The following is a 21,774-nucleotide window of genomic DNA, read 5'->3' on the forward strand; positions in this document are numbered from 1 at the left end:
TAGGGGTGCATATATCTTTTTGAATTAGAATTTTGTCCAGATATATGCCCAGGAGTGGGATTGCTGGATTATATGTTAATTCTATTTTTAGATTTCTGAGGAACCTCCAAACTGTTTTCCATAGTGGCTGTGTCAGCTTACGTTCCCACCAACAGTGTAGGAGGATTCCCTTTTTTCCACATCCTCTCCAGCATTTGTTACTTGTAGAGTTTTTACTTCATTTAACTTTTTAGTCATTATGGACATCAATTTAGACAATATTCTTTATCTCTGGAAGTAAATACAGACAATCAAGTGCAGGATGTTGTTTGGAAAGAAAGGTACCCCTTGACTGGCAAAGGCAATGGATAGTGCATTCACATTATAATGTAGAGGCAGGGCCAATGGCCTTGGTCTTGAGAACTTTGGAAAGTGAAAATGTTAAAAAAATAAAGTAGGAAAAAGAAGTTTGTTGCAATTCTGAGCCATGAGTATTACAAATATTGCAAAGTAGCTGTAACATTTCTGTGACAGCTATATCTGGGGAATGCTTCCTAAACCTAATTATATACTTTTCCTTTTTTTTCTAACTGAAGAGATGATTAGAGATAGAGAAAAGACAGAGATACAGACATAATTTTCACAAAAAGATTACTCTGTGCCATGAAAAGTGAAATGTGTTACTTGTAAATGCAAATTGAACTTATCCTCACTGACTTAAAATACCTGGTGCCACCATAGTTCAAGGTGTATACAGTGATCTGCCTTGACAGTGTTCACCTTCTGAGGATCTCTAAAGAGTACACTCAATCTTCAGGCAAATGCCTTATACCTATTGTTTTCAAAGGAGATCTTGGTAAAAGCAAAAGAGGAGTTGCCTCTTGTGTCTTGAATATGGGGCATAAAATGATATATATTGACAATCAGAAATGCAGTTGCATCACAAGGCATTTACTTAAGTGAAATTAACTCAAGGGACAGAAACACAAAGGGAAGAGTAATAAGTTAAATACACTAGTAGATTCAGCCAACAGTTATGCTTAAACAGAGTGTGCCCTGGGGATGACTGTGGGATGGGAAGTCTAGCTTTCCTCCTGTTAGTCTCAGTTTTGCCTCTGGAAGTATCAACATCTTGTCAGGCTGAAGAGTGGCTCTAGTTCTTCAAAATACATAGTTTTTAAAAATATCAGACAGATTCTAAATGCAAGCCAACCACCTCATCTACCATTCATTTGAAGAAAAAACCTCTGTGATCCAGTGCAGGAGAAAACATGGCTTGTCAGAGTTAATTAGAAATATGTATCTCCCACAAGATGCTTGCTTAAATGATTGTGAAGGCTCATTCTGACCATGATTTTCACCTTTTGAGCTGATTCCAAAACCTATTCCTAGGTGACTCTATATTACTGATATTCCACATGATGGTAGAGGTCCTGAGCAATTCTCAAGATTTCTTTAAATGTCACAGGGTAGAAAGCCGCTGTAAATGAAGAAACTGTGTCAACCGGAAGGACCGACATCTTTTCAGTACTTTATTGCTAATAAAATTCCTTACGGTATATGCCAGACCCATGATGCTGCAACACTGCATTTGAGAACTAGTGTCTTGGTAGAGATATGCTGCCACTTCTTTTTCTCCATTGAATTCATGCCTACTTTTTAAGCTTCAAACTTTGGGAAATTCTAAAAGGAAGACATTAATGTTAACATTGATACTGAGGGAAAATCAATTATGAGAAAACTACCTGAAGAATGGTGTTCACTTAAGTGACAATTACGTTAGTCAATTCATGAAGGGAATTCTATGAAGGAATATCCTGTGTCAATGTGGAATGTTGTAAGTAACATTTTGACATTAGAAGAGATCCTGTATGTCAAGATTTAAAACCTTTTAGAGTTATAGAAGCTGACCTTTTAATTTTGAAATATTTCTTATTCCTGTAAAATTCTGGACACTTCAAGCCAAATACAACATAGCTATAAAATTGCTATAAAAATAAGTATTAATACAGTGGAATGCAATGAATGCATGAAAACATGAGAGTTCAAGGAACTTTCATTGTGTGTGACAGTAGGAAATTTATTTAGTTTCAGAAAGTCCTGGATGTTATTTGATAACTTCAATATTTATTATTTATAAAGCTTCAGATGTCTTTGAGAGTCATCATTGTGGAGCAGAGGGTATGACCAAATGGTTTAGTTGTTCTGAAAAAGTTTACTTTCAAGATTTACATAAAATATTTCTCCTTATATTTTTCTCATTTATATGAATATGTTAACCTGTAAAGTAAAATGACTTTACTAGATTCATCTATAATGTAATATTATACTCTTTATTGTTAGTAAGTGATGCCAGCTAGCCACACACAAAGGATATCTCTATGTCTGATGTTATTGGTACTCAATTTTCAGGCCAGCAGAGAGAGACTTTATCTGTTGACTTTGAAAATTAAAGACAAATCCAAGTACAGCAGCATAAAGATATTCCTCTACATAAAGATTGGAAATTCTAACTAATGCAACTAATTCTAATTAATGCAAAACTCTTTTTAAAAAACCCAAAATGGTAGCAACAACAACAGAACTCCTGGTCCTCCAAACTGTTGTCCAAACCATTAGGTCTCTTAAGACTCAGGTGAATAAAAAATCTTCAAGGGAAGAGTAATTACCAGAGTATCAATAAAATCACAATGGTCATTATTGTCCCTACTGAAAGGACATATTGGGGGCTGAAATTATACAGTTGTAGAAGGCAAAGTCCTCTGGGAAGACATCTTAAGAAGTCTTTTAATAGAAATCAATAGCCCACTGTGGCAATGTTCTTTTTGATACTGTGTTATTACACAGTTCAGTTTTCAACTGAAAAAGCTTTCCTGGAACACTCTAAAATAAAGGGAAAATTACTTTTTTTTAACTTAAAAATGTTTGCTTCATTATAGGCCTTTGGGAATCGTTAAAAGACCATATTTTATTTAATGAATGATTAATTACCAAACCGTCTATGTAATACAACTAAGTGATATTCTTACAAGCTGATTGTAGTTGTGCCTTTTATAAATAGTTGGGAAATAAACCAGAAGTACTGGATTTTTAAAAAAATTAATTTGTATTGGAGTATAGTTGTTTTACAGTGTTGTGTTAGTTTCTGCTGTACAGCAAAGTGAATCAACTACACGACTATGTATATCCCCTCTTTTTGGATTTCCTTCCCATTTAGTTCACCACAGAGCATTGAGTAGAGTTCCCTGTGCTACACAGTAGATTCTCGTTAGTTATCTATTCTATATATAGTAGTGTATATATGTCAATCCCATTCTCCCAATTCATCCCACCCCCCATTCCATCCTCCCCCAGTATCCATATCTCCATTCTCCATGTCTGTGTATGTGTTTCTGCTTTGCAAATAAATTCATCTGTATCATTTTTCTAGATTCCACATATAAGTGATATTATATGATATTTGTTTTTCTCTTTCTGATTTACTTCACTCTGTATGACAGACTGTAGGTCCATCCACCTCACTACAAATAACTCAATTTCATTTCTTTTTATGGATGAGTAATACTCCATTGTATATATGTGCCACATCTTCTTTATCCATTCTTCTGTTGATGGACACTTAGGTTGCTTCCATGTCCTGGCTATTGTAAATAGAGCTGCAGTGAACATTGTGGTACATGACTCTTTTTGAATTATGGTTTTCTCAGGGTATATGCCCAGTAGTGGGATTGCTGGGTCATATGGTAGTTCTATTTTTAGTTTTTTAAGGAACCTGCATACTGTTCTCCATAGTGGCTGTATCAATTTACATCCTCACCAACAGTGCAAGAGGGTTCCCTTTTCTCCACACCCTCTCCAGCATTTATTGTTTGTAGATTTTTTATGATGGCCATTCTGACTGCTGTGAGGTGATACCTCATTGTAGTTTTGATTTGCATTTCTCTAATGATTAGTGATGTTGAGCATTCTTTCATGTGTTTGTTGGCAGTCTGTATACCTTCTTTGGAGAAATGTCTATGCAGGTCTTCTGCCCATTTTTGGATTGGGTTGTTTGTTTTATGATATTGAGCTGCTTGTAAATATTGGAGATTAATCCTTTGTCAGTTGCTTCATTTGCAAGTATTTTCTCCCATTCTGAGGGTTGTCTTTTCATCTTGTTTATGGTTTCCTTTGCTGTACAAAAGCTTTTAAGTTTCATTAGGTCCCATTTGTTTATTTTTGTTTTTATTTCCATTTCTCTAGGAGGTGGGTCAAAAAGGATCTTGCTGTGATTTATGTCATAGAGTGTTCTGCCTATGTTTTCCTTTAAGAGTTTGATAGTGCCTGGCCTTACATTTAGACCTTTAATCCATTTTGAGTTTATTTTTGTGTACGGTGTTAGGGAGTATTCTAATTTCAGTGTTTTACATGTAGCTGTCCAGTTTGCCCAGCACCACTTATTGAAGAGACTGTCTTTTCTCCATTGTATACTCTTGCCTCCTTTATCAAAGATAAGGTGACCATATGTACGTGGGTTTATCTCTGGGCTTTCTATCCTGTTCCATTGATCTATATTTCTGTTTTTGTGCCAGTACCATACTGCCTTGATTACTGTAGATTTGTAGTATAATCTGAAGTCCAGGAGCCTGATTCCTCCAGTTTCATTTTTCTTTCTCAAGATTGTTTTGGCTATTCAGGGTCTTTTGAGTTTCCATACAGATTGTAGAATTTTTTGTTCTAATTCTGTGAAAAATGCCTTTGGTAATTTGATAGGGATTGCATTGAATGTGTAGATTGCTTTGGGTAGTATTGTCATTTTCACAATGTTGATTCTTCCAATCCAAGAACATGGTATATCTCTCCATCTGTTTGTGTCATCTTTGATTTCTTTCATCAGTATCTTATAGTGTTCTGACTACAGGTCTTTTGCCTCCTTAGGTAGGTTTATTCCTGGGTATTTTATTCTCTTGGTGCAATGGTAAATGGAATAGTTTCTTTAATATCTCTTTCTGATCTTTCGCTGTTAGTGTATAGGAATGAAAGATATTTCTTTGTATTAATTTTGTATCCTGCAACTTTACCAAATTCATTGATTAGCTCTAGTAGTTTTCTAGTGGCATCTTTAGGATTTTCTATGTATAGTATCATCTCATCTGCAAACAGTGACAGTTTTATTTTCTTCCTTTCCAATTTGGACCCCTTTTATTTCTTTTTCTTCTCTGATTGCCATGGCTAGAACTTCCAAAACTATGTGAATAAAAGTGGTGAGAGAGGACATCCTTGTCTTGTTCCTGATCTTAGAGGAAATGCTTTCAGTTTTTTGCCATTGAGAATGATGTTTGCTGTGGTTTGTTATATATGGCCTTTATTGTGTTGAGGTAGATTCCCTCTATGCCCACTTTCTGGAGAGTTTTTATCATAAATGGGTGTTGAATTTTGTCAGAAACTTTTTCTGCATATATTGAGATGATCATATGGTTTTTATTGTACAGTTTGTTAATGTGGTGTATCACATTGATTGATTTGCATATATTGAAGAATCCTTGCATCCCTGGGATAAATCCCACTGAATCATGGTGTATGATCCTTTCAATGTGTTATTGGATCCTGTTTGCTAATATTTTTTTGTGGATTTTTGTTTCTATATTCATCAGTGTTATTGGCCTGTAATTTTCTCTTTTTGTGATATCTTTGTCTGGTTTTGGTATCAGGGTGATGGTGGCCTCGTAGAAGGAGGCTGGGAGTACTGGAATTCTTTAAAAGAAAATAGTTTTTCTTTATTTAGTCTGGAAGAGTAGAATAAATACACAAATAATATAAAGAAGTGAAGTTTTCCTGATTAAGCTTATTGTTGGATGAGCTTATGTTACCATGCAAAGATATTATCAGTATATTATTTTAATACTTTCAAACCTATGTTTGAGATAACTAAGATAATTACAAATCTCTTGATCATTATGGATCACTGTAGTCTAGTACCACTTAGTATATTATAGAATATGCTAGAAACAGGATATTTTGATTTCAATAACATTTGTAATTTATCTTGAAATAATATATTCACTTAACATATGGTACAATTACCTGTGATTCAAATTACCCTGGTGGGGTAGTGGGGGGCTTTAAACTCTGCAGAAATACATAAGCTATATTAGGATGTCACCAGAGAAAAATTCTCCACTGAATTCTGAAGTAGTGGGAAATGTTGTGATAGTTCCAGAGATGTAGTGATAAAGCTGCTTAATCATCCTCAAGACACTATCTGTACTGTGTTGAATAGTAAGAAGCCCTTTAAATGAGCTTTTTAAATTATGTATTTGATTGCTACAAAATACAATGTGATTTTACTTTTAAATCCTATCAAAATAGGCTCTTTAACTTAATTTCACCATTGTTTGGGAAGAAAACCCATACAATATAGTTTTAATTTACAGAGCTTTTCCCTTTGGGAATCTATACGATGGGGCTGCCTTGGTTCCCAATATGGCATGAGGGCAGCAGGGAATTGTTCACTCATATCTCTGCATAGATTCACTGAAAAGTGATGGCATTATGAGAGAAGATGGATTACATGGTTTTTAGATTAACCATACTAAAAATTAACAATGTATTTCAAAAATATATTTAAAATTGCAATTCAGCAAAATCTTTTACATATTTATGGTATCCATTATTTGAGACTTCATAATAACATATATGATACTTTGTCAGCTTCAATGAAGGAATGCCTCTTCCTTAATAATTTGATTGTGCTTGTCTATTTGTCACTGTTCCTTTTCCAGAATGGGCAGATTTATCAGCACTGCTAACATCCAAGGGAAAAAAAATACTCCATTCCTCAAAGAGTGGGGGGAGAGTTATGATGGAAGATAGAATGCTTAAGGGCCCAAATTTCCTGAGCTTTTTGCTGTTGTGGAAGTGTCATATTTCGGTTGGGCTGCTGACTTAAATACTCTACTCCTGACCCCTTCCCTCCCTCCCTCCCTTCTTTTTTTTCTTACCAGCCAATTCTAACTCTCCTTCAGATTTCAGCTTATGTGTCTTCTTAGAGGAGCTTTCTAAAAATGTCCCCTAAGGCTTAAATAGTTTTATAGTATCTGGTGCATGACTATCAATTGATTTAATACTGGGTATTCTGAATGTTTACTTGCTGATCTCTCTCAATACATCAGAATTTCTCAAATGAGGAACTGTATTAATTTCCTGTTGCTGCTCTAACAAATTACCACAGATTTAGTGGCTTTAAACAAAAAGACATTTACTATCTTAGAGATCTGGAGGTGAGAATTCAGGAATGGGTCCCACTGGGCTAAAAATCAAGGTACTGGCTCTGTGGCATTCCTTTTGGAGACCTTGCATTTTCCAAGTTCTTATAGGCTGCCTAAAGTCCTTTCTCATGGTCTCTTCCTCAATCTTCACAGTCAGTAGCATCTTTAAATCTCTCTCACCCTGACCCTGCTTTTGTTGTCACACCTCTTTCTCTTACCCCGAATATCCTGCCTCCCTCTCCCTTTGTAAGTTCCCGCAATTACATTGGAACCACCAGGATAACCCAGGACTGTCTCCCCCTTTAAAAATCCTTAATTTAATCACACGCACAAAGTCCCTTTGCCAGGTAAGGTAACAGTTATAGATTTCAGGTTGTAGGATGTGGACATCTTTGGCAGGGGAATGGGTGGTGGGGGTGAGGGGGTGGGGAGAGGAGGCCATTGTTCTAATGACCACAGGCACCATGTCAATTTTTTAATAAAATCTGGGGTCTAGTTGGATATGTGACATTTTGTAAATGTTCAATTAACATTTGATAAGTTAGTATATGAATAAGGTCTGTCTTAACACAATGTCATTCAAACAATAAATGTCATAAATGTATCATCTAAAATTTTACCCAATTATCCCCCTTTCCCATTAAAATATTTTCAGTACAATAAAGAGCTATAGAGGGCCAGCTATGTCATAAGATACAAGATCCTGTAGTAACTCTACCCTGTGAAGGAGCTCAGATACCTCAGAATGGTGTTGTCCTGTAGGAAATGAAAAATGTCATTGTATTCAGTCTATTCAACAGAAGAACTCTATCAGTTTTCCAAGGAATGATTTCGAGGGTGTTCCCATTCTTCTCACCTTTGCTGTCTACCCTATTTTCTCTTTGCTAGGGGTTTCTTACCTATAGTTTTATGTCATGATTTTAAAATTACATACCACAAGATGTTAAAATTAAAATTATAAACCATTAGTATTTTTCTATACCAATTCTAATTTAACTAACTTGTCTTTTCTTTTTAAAATTGAAAATATATACTTTATTTTCCAACATGCCTGTTTTGGAATCTAACCAGAATCTCTCTGTTATCTTAAAACTCAGTTTGTGTTTGAGGCTGAGTAACCATGAAACCAGAAAATTTCGTGAGTTGTGTGGTGTGGTAAAGGACTTACCAGAGCTTGCAGAAATAGTTGTAGCAGATAAAGTTCTCTATATGCCTAGATACTCTAAAAAACATTTATGCCAAATTTTGTTTGCTATGAATGTATGTTTATTTCCAATCTATAAGGACAGAGAGTTAAGTTATTTCACAGCACACTGTTATTACCTTTCTGTGCAAAGCCCATCCCTTATTTATTGGTTGATTCACCGTTATTTTCATTCCTCACTCCCATTTTCCTCCCCCTACAGCCTGTGACTCTAATGTGTTTGATTTGCACTTTTGACTTTTATGGTTCTTTTTAAAATTATCATTACATTTTACTATGTTTTTACCTATAAGATTATAATTTATGTGTAAATATTATATTTTTACTTTTTTTTTTCATTTAACACTGGCTTTTTAATACCTATCCATGTTACAGAGAATACATTTACTTGTTTGCTTCTAACTGCTGGATAGCATTCTACAGTATATGTCCACTATATTTTTCTTATTTATTTACCTAGACATGGGCTCATATATTGCCTTCAACTATCTACCTGAGTAAACACAACAGTGAATACCCTTGATAATCTAGTGATCATGGATTTTTCTGAGCATTTCTTTTTTAACATAAATCCTGGAATAACATTGCTGGGTCATCAATCTTGACTCAAGTAGGCACTAGGGAGCTTTGCAGTGTGTCTATCCCTGTCCACCCCCTACCAGTAGTGCATGAGTGCGCCTGCTTGATGTCCTCACCAACATATGGCATTCCAGTATTCACTAATCCCTGAGGTAAAGGTAGTATCTTACTTTTTAAAAATAATTAATTAATTAATTTTATTTTTGGCTGTGTTGGGTCTTTGTTGCTGCCCGCGGGCTTTCTCTAGTTGCAGCGAGTGGGGACTACTCTTTGTTGCAGTGCGTGTGCTTCTCTTTGTGGTGGCTTCTCTTGTTGTGGAGCACAGGCTCTAGACACGTGGGCTCAGTAGTTGTGGCACACGGGCTCAGTAGTTGTGGCTCACGGGCTCTAAAGCGCAGGCTCAGTAGCTGTGGCGCACGGGCTTAGTTGCTCTGCTTCATGTGGGATCTTCCCAGAACAGGGCTTGAACCCGTGTCCCCTGCACTGTGCCACCAGGGAAGTCCTGTATCTTACTGTTTTAATTTACATTTCTCTGATGATCAATGTATTTGAGTATTCCTTCAAACTCAGATATTAACCATTATGCTTTTTCTTTCTGTGGATTGCCATGTAACATTCTCTACCATTTTTCTAGTATGTTTAATATTCTCCTTTGTTGATATCCTGGATAGCTTTGTTTATCATAGATATTAATCACTTATTAATCTTAGATACTACTTCTGTCTCATTCTTCCATATTTATATGCTGTGGTTGGAGGGTTCCACAGTGGCCTTTGCTTCATGGAACATTGGTTACAGTTTTTAAAAGTTCAAATAAATACATCCACCAATGTGAGCAACTCATGGGTTACAATAACTGAACAGAATAGATTAGGAATAGACTATCACCTTCATTTTATGGCATTGACAAGTAAAAGCATTTTTCCCCATGTTTGTATTCAGTCAAGTACTGTGTATCTGTTGGCGTTGGGTTGAGTCAACAAAACCAAGTTGGAATGAACTTTTCTAGACTTTCCTTCTCATTGGATTAGGATTGTCCACACACACACACACACACAATTCATGTGTTTGGAGGGTAGATGTGAAACAGCAGTTAGTCATACATTCTAAACATCATTGTAGGGTGCCAGGAGCTGCCATAGGTTGTACGATTGTTGCTGATCCATTGGCTCACTTCCTGCGGCTCCCACAACATCTTCTCCTGCACGTTGTCCAAAGTGCTGGATCTCCTGATTAACTTCCTTCTTCAACTTCTATGTAATTTTTGAACAGTTATGTGGTGAGGGATCCCAGCTTCACCTGCAAGTAACCTGCGTTATCAAGGGTGAAGGCAACTTGAGATAAATGTGGATTCTAGTTGATTATAGCTCTGTTATGCTTTTCTTCACATCTGCCAGCTTGGCAACTTCAGGCTCAACACCAGACACAAAAGCAGTAGCTTTACTTAGACTTCTCCCCCTGTTTCCACAATTGCATAAAAATCTAATCCCCATAATAAATCCCTTATTCCACATCACTCACAGGTTGTCTGCTTCTCTGACCAAATTATGGCTGATACAGTGTGTACAATAAGAGGGAAGTATACATTCATATATAAATATATAAACACAGAAATTTACTTGTCACTGAATCAGACTTGGGACATAATTCTGAGCAGGCAAAATATAAAGCCTTATTTATGGAGTCAGATCATATAGTAGAAAATAGAATCAACTATGTTAATTATACTCTTCAAGAGTAATCACTTTTTAATCTGTTTTGGGTAGTGGACCATTTTGAGAATTTGATAAGAGTCTATGGCTCCTTTCTTTAAAAAAAGTACAATGTTTTATATACTACTTTAGGATGTTCACAGATCTTCTAAAGCCTGTCAGTAGACCAAAATCATTGAAAGGTTTGTGAATCCCTGGGTGAAAACTCCTCTCCCAAACCAAGGCATACCTTTTGTTTCTTGCCAGTTTAGTCTGTACCTGGTTAGCTCATTTCTTTAGAACCTGGTTCTAATGTGGATGAGATCACATGTTCAACACACATATAGTCTAAATGCCTTAGCTCTTCCAACCAACACGGGTCAGATATCTTTCACACATGTGTTATGAGTCACAAGCAGGATCTAGCACAAGAAAGGCTCAGTGAAAATTTATTCCTACTGGCTGTAATTAACAACTGAAGTTTCTGCCAGTGGTGGTTGACGGTACCATCTTGTGATCAAGGTAACAAACTCCCAAGTTAAGGTCTGGACCATAGCGTCTTTTTTTTTAAGCCAACAGTTGATGATAAGCAGTTAAACTGTCCAATATGTTCCTTGATACATTTCTACTGTTTATGTTTCTGTATGACTACCAGAGTCCAGATGGTTAGGAACTTTCCATCTATCACTGTGGAACAGCAAGCAAACATGGCCAGGGGCAAGGGTTTGGTAATATTTAGCGAAATTTGGTTAAGGCAGATTCAAATTTAAACTTCTGCTTTTCCAAGCCATGAACAAATAGATATCAGACATTGATGTGGGGGAAAAGACAACTAATTAAAAAATTTCCTGATAACTTTTCTTTAGAGTAAAATATTCCCATTTATTATTTTTAAATGATGACCAATCACTTCTGATGAAAAAGGTGAATAAAATGCATACTCCTTAATTAATTAATTATAAAAGAGGCCACATAAAATAAGGCTGTGCCCAACCTAATCATCTGCTTTCTAATTTCAAGTTATTTCTAAGGAAATGAAATGAGATAGAGAATGATGGTAAACTCCTGGAAAATACTGAGATCTTCTAAAGGAGAGCTAATAAAATTGATTACATAACCACAAGTTTACTTTTCTCAAGCTTTTCATAACATCAGTGTTCCCATCAGGTTACTTCCTAAGCAGCAGTGGGTTTGAGGAATCTGAGGGTAAAGAAATTGCTCCATAAAGGATTTGGGTTGATTTTTCCCTTTCACTCTGTGGCTGTATCAGATACACTAAAAGGTAACTTAAGCCCCAATATATTCTGGGTTCTGTATATGTCTTATTACTCACCCTTTCCTCCTAAACGGGAAAATTCTAATCACCTTCTTTTAAAATGCTAGGGGATGAGGGGAGTGGGGAATGGGAGGTGACTGATAATGGACACAGAGTTTATTTGGGGGGGTGATGAAAAAGTTCCAGAATTAGGGGTGATAGTTGCATAACCCGTGAGTTACTAAAACCCACTCAATTGTGTGCTTTAAATAGTGAGTTTTATGGTATGTTAATTATATCTCAATAAAAAACCCAAAATGCTATACTCAAGAAAATCATGAAAAAGTAAATTCCCACCCAATGATACTCAAACCAAGGCCTGTATTTTTGTATCTACCAGCCCTGCTGCTCCCACACTGTCACATCCCCACCCTCCAAACATGATCACTGAAATCCATCATAGTGTGACCAGTCACCTCAGTTTGCCTGAGACTATCTGATTTTAGCACAGAACGTCCTACATCTCAGGAAATCTTTCAGTTCTGGGCAAACCTGGACCGTCAGTCATCCTACCTGTCAACATGCAGTCCTTTTCTAATTAGGGCTTGCCTGTTTTCTGTGTTTCCAAAAGCGTTGTCATTTTCTCTTTTGCAAATACACTACCACTTCCTGCCCTTCCCCCATGCAAGGAGAAGGCAGGCAGGACCCTTGTGAGGACTTGGCTTCGTGCTCCTTAGTTGAGTAATTTAACTGAAGCCATGATTCTTTTCATCACAGCTTTGGCCTGGAGTCACTACAATGTTTGAATACTTGAGTGCATTTAAATAACTAATTAAAAAAACAAAGTTTCCTAAAAAGATAAGAAATGAGAAACATTAGTTTTTCATTAAAAGAAAATAATCAAAATTCTCCTTTTTATAGTCACTGAAACTCAATTTTCCTGTTTCTTGTATGTTTCTACTTTAGAAATAAAGACTTAATGGAGAAACTTTCCTGTCAGTCCAGTGGTTAAGACTCCTAGCTTCCACTGCAGGGGGCACGGGTTCAATCCCTCGTTGGGGAACTAAGATCCTGCATGCCACATAGCGTGGCCAGAAAAAAAAAAAAAAAGACTTAATGGAAATATCTCTTTACATCTTTCAGGTTGGAAGACATCCTCTTCGAGCCCACAGCAGATCTGGGTTATGAATACCCATGTACTTCTCAGTTTGCAGTTTCTCAGCACTGCACAGACTACAAAGTATGAGGTAAGTTATGGAGGAATTAGCCCCAATAATACCATAACTTACTTGTGTTTGCTCTTCAAGAATGCATAGAAGACATAGTTTTATTTATTTATTTATTTATTTTTAACGTTTTTATTGGAGTAAAATTGCTTTACAATGGTGTGTTAGTTTCTGCTTTATAACGAAGTGAATCAGTTATATATATACATATATCCCCATATCTCTTCCCTCTTGCATCTCCCTCCCTCCCACCCTCCCTATCCCACCCTTCTAGCTGGTCACAAAGCACTGAGCTGATCTCCCTGTGCTATGCGACTGCTTCCCACTAGCTATCTATTTTACATTTGGTAGTGTATATGGACATATATACACTACCACTCTCTCACTTTGCCCCAGCTTACCCTTCCCCCTCCCTGTGTCCTCAAGTCCATTCGCTAGTAGGTCTGCATGTTTATTCCCGTCTTGCCCTTAGATTCTTCATGACTTTTTTTTTTTCAGATTCCATATATATGTGTTAGCATACGGTATTTGTTTTTCTCTTTCTGACTTACTTCACTCTGTATGACAGATGCTAGGTCCATCCAACTCACTACAAATAACTCAATTTCGTTTCTTTTTCTGGCTGAGTAATATTCCATTGTATATATGTGCCACATCTTCTTTATCCATTCATCTGTTGATGGACACTTAAGTTGCTACCATGTCCTGGCTATTGTAAATAGAGCTGCAATGAAGATTTTGGTACATGACTCTTTTTGAATTATGGTTTTCTCAGGGTATATGCCCGGTAGTGGGATTGCTGGGTCGTATGGTATGTCTATTTGTAGTTTTTTAAGGAACCTGCATACTGTTCTCCATAGTGGCTGTATCAATTTACATTCCCACCAACAGTGCAAGAGGGTTCCCTTTTCTCTACACCCTCTCCAGCATTTATTGTTTGTAGATTTTTTGATGATGGCCATTCTGACCAGTGTGAGATGATATCGCATTGTAGTTTTGATTTGCATGTCTCTAATGATTAATGATGTTGAGCATTCTTTCATGTGTTTTTTGGCAATCTGTATATCTTCTTCAGAGAAATGTATATTTAGGTCTTCTGCCCATTTTTGGACTGGGTTGTTTGTTTTTTTGATATTGAACTGCATGAGCTGCTTGTAAATTTTGGAGATTAATCCTTTGTCAGTTGCTTCATTTGCAAATATTTTCTCCCATTCTGAGGGTTGTCTTTTTGTCTTCTTTTTGTTTTCATGTGCTGTGGTAAAGCTTTTAAGTTTCATTAGGTCCCATTTGTTTATTTTTGTTTTTATTTCCATTTCTCTAGGAGGTGGGTCAAAAAGGATCTTGCTGTGATTTATGTCATAGAGTGTTCTGCCTCTGTTTTCCTCTAAGAGTTTGATAATGTCTGGCCTTACATTTAGGTCTTTAATCCATTTTGACTTTATTTTTGTGTTTGGTGTTAGGGAGTGTTCTAATTTCAGTGTTTTATATGTAGCTGTCCAGTTTGCCAAGCACCACTTATTGAAGAGGCTGTCTTTTCTCCATTGTATATTCTTGCCTCCTTTATCAAAGATAAGGTGACCATATGTGTGTGGGTATATCTCTGGGCTTTCTATCCTGTTCCATTGATCTATCTTTCTGTTTTTGTGCCAGTACCATACTGTCTTGATTACTGTAGCTTTGTAGTATAGTGTGAAGTCCGGGAGCCTGATTCTTCCAGCTCCATTTTTCTTTCTCAAGATTGCTTTGGCTTTTTGTGGTCTCTTGTGTTTCCATACAAATTGTGAAATTTTTTGTTCCAGTTCTGTGAAAAATGCCAGTGGCAGTGTGATAGGGATTGCATTGAATCTGTAGGTTGCTTTGGGTAGTATAGTCATTTTCGCGATGTTGATTCTTCCAATCCTAGAACATGGTATATCTCTCTATGTATTTGTATCATCTTTAATTTCTTTCATAAGTATTGTATAATTTGCTAATACAGGTCTTTTTTTCTTTTTAGGTAAGTTTATTCCTAGGTATTTTATTCTTTCTGTTGCAATGGTAAATGCGAGTGTTTTTTTAATTTCACTTTCAGATTTTTAGTTATTAGTGTATAGGAATGCAAGAGATTTCTGTGCATTAATTTTGTATCCTGCTACTTAACCAAATTCATTGATTAGCTCTAGTAGTTTTCTGGTACCATCTTTAGGATTCTCTATGTATACTATCATGTCATCTGCAAACAGTGACAGCTTTATTTCTTTCTGATTTGGATTCCTTTTATTTCTTTTTCTTCTCTGATTGCTGTGGTTAAAACTTCCAAAACTATGTTGAATAATAGTGGTGAAAGTGGGCAACCTTGTCTTGTTCCTGATCTTAGTGGAAATGGTTTCAGTTTTTCACCATTGAGGACAATGTTGGCTGTGGGTTTTTCATATATGGCCTTTATTATGTTGAGGTAAGTTCTCTCTATGCCTACTTTCTGGAGGGTTTTTATCATGAATGTTGAATTTTGTCAAAAGCTTTCTCTGAATCTATTGAGATGATCATATGGTTTTTCTCCTTCAATTTGTTAATATGGTGTATCACATTGATTGATTTCCATACATTGAAGAATCCTTGCATTCCTGGGATAAACCCCACTTGATCATGGTGTATGATCCTTTTAATGTGTTGCTGGATTTTGTTTGCTAGTATTTTGTTGAGGATTTTTGCATCTATGTTCATCAGTGATATTGGTCTGTAGTTTTCTTTTTTTGTGACATCTTTGTCTGGTTTTGGTATCAGGGTGATGGTGGCCTCGTAGAATGAGTTTGGGAGTGTTCCTCCCTCTGGTATATTTTGGAAGAGTTTGAGAAGGATAGGTGTTAGCTCTTCTCTAAGTGTTTGATAGAATTCGCCTGTGAAGCCATCTGGTCCTGGGCTTTTTTTTTTTTTTTTGGAAGGTTTTTAATCACAGTTTCAATTTCAGTGCTTGTGATTGGTCTGTTCATATTTTCTGTTTCTTCCTGGTTCAGTCTCGGAAGGTTGTGCATTTCTAAAAATTTGTCCATTTCTTCCAGGTTGTCCATTTTATTGGCATAGAGTTGCTTGTAGTAATCTCTCATGATCCTTTATATTTCTGCAGTGTCAGTTGTTACTTCTCCTTTTTCATTTCTAATTCTATTGATTTGAGTCTTCTCCCTTTTTTGCTTGATGAGTCTGGCTAATGGTTTATCAATTTTGTTTATCTTCTCAAAGAACCAGCTTTTAGTTTTATTGATCTTTGCTATCGTTTCCTTCATTTCTTTTTCATTTTTTTCTGATCTGATCTTTATGATTTCTTTCCATCGCTAACTTTGGGGGTTTTTTTGTTCTTCGTTCTCTAATTGCTTTAGGTGCAAGTTTAGGTTGTTTATTTGAGATGTGTCTTGTTTTTTAAGGTAGGATTTTATTGCTATAAACTTCCCTCTTAGAACTGCTTTTGCTCCATCCCCTAGGTTTTGGGTCGTTGTGTTTCATTGCCAGTTGTTTCTAGGTATTTTTTTATTTCCTCTTTGATTTCTTCAGTGATCTCTTAGTTATTAAGTAGTGTATTGTTTAGCCTCCATGTGTTTGTATTTTTTACTGATTTTTTTTTCTGTAATTGATATGTAGTCTCATAGCGTTGTGGTCAGAAAACATACTTGATACGATTTCAATTTTCTTAAATTTACCAAGGCTTCACTTGTGCCCCAAGATATTATCTATCGTGGAGAATGTTCCATGTGCACTTGAGAAGAAATTTCCCTTTCTCTTCTTTGTTTGTACTGCTCTGGAGGTTCAGCTTTGGATTTGGCCCCGCCTCTGCGTGTAGGTCGCCTGAGGGCGTCTGTTCTTCGCTCAGACAGGAAGGGGTTAAAGGAGCAGCTGATTCGGGGGCTCTGGCTCACTCAGGCGGGGGGGAGGGAGGGGTACGGTTGCGGGGTGAGCCTGCGGCGGTAGAGGCCAGTGTGATGTTGCACCAGCCCAAGGCGCGCCGTGCGTTCTCCCAGGGAAGTTGTCTCTGGATCCCGGGACCCCGGCAGTGGCGGGCTGCACAGGCTCCCGGGAGGGGCGGTGTGGAAGGTGACCTGTGCTTGCACACAGGCTTCTTGGTGGCGGCAGCAGCAGCCTTAGCGTCTCATGCCCGTCTCTGGGGTCCACGCTGTTAGCCGTGGCTCGCGCCCGTCTCTGGAGCTCCTTTAAGCAGCGCTCTTAATCCCCTCTCCTTGTGCACCAAGGAACAAAGAGGAAAGAAAAAGTCTCTTGCCTCTTCGGCAGGTCCAGACTTTTCCCCGGACTCCCTCCCGGCTAGCCGTGGTGCACTAGCCCCCTTCAGGCTGTGTTCACGCCGCCAACCCCAGTCCTCTCCCTGCGCTCTGACCGAAGCCCGAGCCTCAGCTCCCAGCCCCGCCCGCCCCGGCGGGTGAGCAGACAAGCCTCTCGGGCTGGTGAGTGCCGGCCGGCACGGATCCTCTGTGCGGAAATCTCTCCGCTTTGCCCTCCGCACCCCTGTTGCTGCGCTCTCCTCTGCGGCCCCGAAGCTCCCCCCCTCCACCACCCGCAGTCTCCGCCCGCGAAGGGGCTCCTAGTGTGTGGAAACCTTTCCTCCTTCACGGCTCCCTTCCAGTGGTGTGGGTCCCATCCCTATTCTTTTGTCTCTGTTTTTTCTTTTGCCCTACCCAGGTACGTGGGGAGTTTCTTGCCTTTGGGATGTCCGAGGTATTCTGCCAGTGTTCAGTAGGTGTTCTGTAGAAGTTGTTCCACGTGTAGATGTATTTTTGATGTATTTGTGGGGAGGAAGGTGATCTCCGTGTCTTACTCTTCCGCCATCTTGAAGCTCCTCCAAAGACATAGTTTTAGACAATCACCTCTGATTTTGTCCTATATCCAGAAATATGTGGAGGCACCCCATTTTTCTGAGACCTTCAGTTCTGTTGCAGTTAATTGAGCTAGTTATTAACCTTGATCATGATTCCTTTTCATATCTCAGTCTTGGTTAGTCCATTTCAGAAGATGGAAGGGGAGATCGATGTATCACAACGACTGTAGCGTGAAGAGCATCCACTGAGTGCCAGATGCTTGTCATTAATTATCATGTTTAATATTCACAGTAATAGCCCCTTTAAACATGGAATCAACTATTATATCCATAGCACAAAAAAAGAAAGTAAAGCCCAGGGTGATTAAAATAATGCTCCTAAGGTCACATAGAGCTGATGTGGCTGAATCAAAATTCAAGACCAGTTTAGCTTGATCCCAAATTCCATGCCCTTTCTGCTACACTGTGGCTGGATAAGGAACTACCTGGCTGGGATTTTGAAAGAATATCTACCACTTTGATAATTAACCTTGCTTCTCTTTTATTAAAATCCTTCCAGTAGTATCTCTTGCTTTGTTCAATAAGTAAAAACCGAAACCTAGTCACTTAAACTCTCATGTAACACATAAAGGAGTAGAAGTATGGGAGCTTCTGAAAGATGAAAGGCCTCTTCTCAAGTGTGGCTCAAAACCAGCCCTAGAGAACTCACAATTGCTTTCCTATCCAGACTCACCTGTTTTATTTTTTTCCAAAGTATTTGTAACTTTCTGACTGGCCACTTATTTTACTTATTTGCTTATTGTCTTTCTCCTGACTCTAGTATGTAAATTCCATGGTAATAGGAACTTTGTCTGTTTGGTTTCTTGCTCTATCCCCAGTATCTAAGTGCCTGGCACCCAACGTATATTTTTGAATGAATAAGTGAGTAAATCCCTCAATAAGACAGAAAAGCAAATTATGGTGGATATGCGTCTCATGAAAAGTTAGGGTAGAAGATCCTTTAAAGTACATACATATGCAGAGAGACATACTGTCTCTTATTAAATCCAACAAGTAGTTTTCCCACCAGCACTGAAATACTGTAGTTGTATATTTCTTTCACTGGACTTGCTTTGCTAAAAGTATAGTTACCACATTATACTGAAAATGCTTATTTTTTAAAACTGGGATTACAATAATCACAGAATTTCTCTAGTTGATCACAGATAAATGAAATATCCCACTAGTGCTATAAGGAGAAATGCTTCTTTCTAATTCAGCTAGACATCAATACCAAGTGGTAAAATTCCTCTGCCTGTAGCAGAGTGAAATAGAGTGAAGATCCCTGATTTTTTAAAAAAATTTTAATACAGTTTTATTTGACATTCATTTTTCACTTATAATACAGTACTTAAAAGTGCAGTGGTATTTCCTTTCCCTGTACACACATTCCATGTTCAAGTAAATAACTGGGCATTCTTGATACTATAGGAAGGCATGAAATCTGGATTTATTTAAAATCTAGTCTTCCATCTAAAGTACTACTTCATGTTCCACTGGAATGCATGTAGCTCTGAGTAAAGTCTGGAAGTTGATGGCAATGCCATCTTGCATCTTTCAGAGCTGGGAGGGTGGCACTGGCATGACATTTCTTTTGTAGTCACTGGGGAATGGCTCTAATCATTCCTAGTTCAGCTAAAGGTCAGGATACATGTGGGATTTTTTTTTTTTTTTAAAGAATGGTTCCTTGGATTTCTGTGCATATTTGGATTTCTCTTGTGGCTTTGGTCTTCCATTGCCAGCTTGGTTTTCTCTGCTGTCCTAGTATCTTTGGTCTGGCAGTGACCAGATTGTCTCAGTTCACTGTCAGTTTGGACTTTCTGTATGACACCTGTTTGGCTTGGAATCCAAGCGAGATATTCCAAGAATTACTTGAAGCCTTATGTTCTGTGTTTTTTGTTTGTTTGTTTGTTCGGTTTTTTTTTGTGGTACGTGGGCCTCTCACTGTTGTGGCCTCTCCCGTTGTGGAGCACAGGCTCCAGACGCGCAGGATCAGCGGCCATGGCTCACGGGCCCAGCCGCTCCGCGGCATGTGGGACCCTCCCAGACCTGGGCACGCACCCACGTCCCCTGCATTGGCAGGCAGACTCTCAACCACTGTGCCACCAGGGAAGCCCTGTTCTGTGTTTTTATCACATCGTAATGTACTCAGGCGGATGATGGCTTTTGGCAAATAGAAGAGCTTGTTTATTTGCAGATCATCCACTCACATATGAATAGAGAAAGACGTTAAAAATCTATGTCTGTCTTAACATTGTCTCACTTATTCCAGGGAGAAATAAACAAGCCAAAGGAACAAATTCACAAACTTTTAGGTACCCTTTAAAACACTGTCTTTAGTCCTAAATATCTCTAATGTATTTAAGTAAGGTCCACAGATGCCATGGACATATCTGAAGCATAGATAGGTAAAGTGGGCAGAAGGAAGTTTGACCAACCATCCTGGTTTGCCTAAGACTGAAGGTTTCACAGGAAGTGGGGCTTGAAGGCTAAAACTGGGAAAGTCGTGGGCAAATCAGGATGGTAGGACACCCTAGAGGAGGAGGTGAGAAGAAAGGAGAGAAGGTGGTGGACATTATTAGAATTCCACCCCCAAGTAATTACTTATTCATGCACTGAATCAATGTTTTCTGAGCATCTGCTGAGCCCAAGCCCTGTGCCAGTGGTGCACAGTGGTGACTCAGCCTCATGGTGCATGGAGTTCACTTGTCTAGTGGAATTTGAGAGCCTAGAACTGAGTAGGAACCTGAATATCTTATAGTCAAAACCATCCTGCCCCGATTTAATGAGAACTCTAAAACTTGGAGGTTTTTAATGGCAGATGCTACTATAGTGTGTAAGACCACTCAGTCAGACCTCAGTTCTAAGAGCTGCTCAGTTTGCTGAACCAAACTGTCTCTTTCCCTGTCTCCCATCAGCAGCTGCTTGCATTTTAGACCCTGCCAAATCCCCTCTTCATATTCCATCTGTGCCTACTCAGCCTATACATTTATATTCTACTGTCTCTACATCATCTTTGAGGTGTCAGATGGAATTACAACCCATTACTGAAATGAGAACAGTAATTTACAGAGGAATGCTGACTTAACATAGTTACAAACAAAAGAGAAAGAATACTCGAGTAGAAATACATACGTTGAAATTTTGTGTGTATACACTCAGGTTAATCCTGCATATTTTCATCTCTCAAAACACTTGCCACTTTCTACTTTGTATCACAATCATTTAGAAGCATATGCTGTGTCCTCTTGAGAGAGGGGTCCATATCCTATCTATGTTTTCACCTCTAATCTCAGCAGTTTCCTGATGCCTTGAACATAGTATCTTCTCTATAAATGGTTGCCAAGAAATACATACACTAATGGAAACATATTTTCTCAAAGTCAGTCAGTTTGGGCAACTGCTTCCCTTAGCTCAAGGACAACTGGTTTGATCTTGATTTGAAACAGTCTCATAAAAAAGGCATTTAGCTTACTAAATGTCTGCATGTTTGGAGCTTTGTGAAAGGATTTACTACCACAAGGTCTGTTCTATTTATCTTTTCCATTTAGGAAAGCTCTTACTGATGTGGACCAATAACTAATATCACAGAAAATAGGAAAAGAGCTGGAAGAACCTTACTTAGAAGCTGATTTGCCAAGTAAACTTGTTTTCCTAGCATCTAGTACAGTGCCTATAAGTCTTTAAGAAATTAGATGAACATGGTAACTAAGGTAAATATCACTCATATATGGGATCCAAACAAGAAGGAAGACC

The sequence above is a fragment of the Hyperoodon ampullatus genome (genome assembly GCF_949752795.1).
Source record: "Hyperoodon ampullatus genome assembly, chromosome: 15".
NCBI lineage: Eukaryota > Metazoa > Chordata > Mammalia > Artiodactyla > Ziphiidae > Hyperoodon > Hyperoodon ampullatus.